Source organism: Euprymna scolopes, chromosome 36 (genome assembly GCF_053919585.1).
Source record: "Euprymna scolopes isolate OS-2025 chromosome 36, ASM5391958v1, whole genome shotgun sequence".
NCBI classification, from domain to species: domain Eukaryota; kingdom Metazoa; phylum Mollusca; class Cephalopoda; order Sepiida; family Sepiolidae; genus Euprymna; species Euprymna scolopes.
The window spans coordinates 22,984,267-22,986,459 of record NC_136517.1 but is presented as its reverse complement, the minus strand read 5'-3'; the positions used below and the strand labels follow the sequence as shown (position 1 = coordinate 22,986,459).

General features: G+C 34.2%; 1 pseudogene; it reads left to right on the top strand.

Moving 5' to 3' along the window:
* Nucleotides 1-400: 400 nt before the first annotated feature.
* LOC145260777 (5S ribosomal RNA) lies at nucleotides 401-519 on the top strand (annotated as a pseudogene).
* The last annotated feature ends 1,674 nt before the right edge of the window (nucleotides 520-2,193 follow it).

Genomic DNA, 2,193 nt, shown 5'->3' with positions numbered 1-2,193 from the left:
ATGACATTGCTAGAATTAAAGGGTGATAATTGTGATTACCTTTAAATCAAAAGTTTGTGTTCGTGTGTTCGCTTGCATGTGGAACTTGGTTCCCATAGAGTACATCTGAGTTTCTCCTCGCAAGAATATGATTGGCTGGTTAAGCTATAAATAATAACTGATAGCGCAGTTTAGGAGAGATGTCAAAAGATATGCCAAAAGCTTTGTGCTTAAGGATATTACTGGCTCTGACCACAAACACCTGTTTATTAAGGCTACTTTTCTTATACCTGGATATTTGAATCAAGCCATGTGTCCCACATCACGCGTAAATGCGTTTTCTGCATTCAGAAGAATGCGAGTATGATTCAGGACCCACATACTTATAGAAGATTTGATAATGATGTAATCAACATGAGTTATATACGGCATAATTATGTTGACACACCGGTTCCCGTCAGATCACAGAAGTTAATCAACGTTGAGCCTGGTCATTACTAAAATGGGTGACCAATTTGAGAAGTCCAGGTGCTGTATGTAGGAGGACGTCGACACCTCCCTTAACGGTGTTATACATGCGACTGGGGACCGTTTGTGAATTTTATACTCCCATGAAATTTCCTCCTTTGGAGGAAGCCGGTTAAACCCTGAATAGGGTTGGTGCTGACTGCACACACAATCAACATTAGTTAAGCCATAAATACCAATTAACAGAGCTGCCTGAGTGAGACATCAGAAGGTACATTGAAAGCAACACACCAAGGAATACCAACTGCAACCACAAGCACGCATTCTCTAAGGGGATTTACTTGATTATTACTTGAAATATGGAGCAAAGACCACTCAGACCACTCAAACGAATGTATTCCTTTTGCAGGACATATCAAATGAGATAACCAATGATATGGTTCAGAAAACAGTATGCATCTATGGTAGCATACTCTGAGACAACCCAATAGAAATATCTTTCTGGCATACAATGTATTATATTATCCAGTTGTTTTTCAATGCATGGAAATTTCACTTTCTGCAGCTGGGGTATCAGGATAGATATGGAAACATGAAGTTATTCTCAAATCAACAGGTAATCAATAATCAATGAAAACATCAGAAATTATTTTTGTTGTGAGTTGCATTGTGGGATATTTACAAACAAAGGGAGATAATAAAAAACAAGAGTTATCAGACTTTCAACAATTTTCCTTAACAAAATAATGATTTGCATAAAATAATTTCAGATACAGTTCGTTAAAAGAAAAGTTAGATGATTTGGGACCTCTTTATGTTTACAGACTATTTTCTGGGTGCACGGTTTTCAACTAAAATCGAATTCCTCAATTAGTTTTCTCACACTTGGGAATTTCAAGATTAACTTTCACAGAGCAGAGACTTACGTCCCCCAATCAGTCAGAGAGTAAAAGGCAGGTCTTTTAGTTTTATTAAGATGCTATGTCAGGGTTGCCAGACTATAATAAATGTTTGAAGCCAAATTTTTCGGGAAAAAAGGCCAAAAAAAAACAACTTCAAAATGGCAAAAAAAAAAAGCCAAATTGAAAATTTAAAAAAAGTTGACTTCTAACAGTTTTTTTCTGTACTAGTTTTGTCGTGTTTTCTTAGCAAAAACGGTACCTATGAAATTGAAACTGAAAAATATGCTTTGCCCCCTTCCCTCATCCAAGCATATTTTTCAGTTTTAATTTAATAGGGAACGGTTTTATATTTAATATTTAGGCAAATAATTTCATTAAATACATTCTAAAGTTTAGATATTTTTAACATTATACAAGAGAATGTTAAAGAATATTTAATACTATTTTAATATTAAATAATTTAAAGAAAAGTTGGTAAATTTGTAGATGAGAACTTTAAGGTGTTCCTGCCCCCCAAAAATAACAGATCTACTTTTTTAGACAATTACATTTGAATATCTTGAAAAACTTGGGTAAAACAATTATTTTAGAATTTAGAGTGAGAGATCAGTCTCACATATAAATTTAACATACGGTGATTATCCATTTCTAACAGGATAGCGTTTTAAGAGCATATAACCAGAATTTCTTCTGCAAAAGAGAATAAATTGTGTTTTTTTACAAGATTATTAACTTAAATCATTTAAATACTAGCAGGACCCGTTAACTGGTGTTGCCCTGTGGAATTATCCCTCCCCCTTTAAAAAATTAAAGTATGATTGTTGTTGTTGTTGTTGTTGGCCAA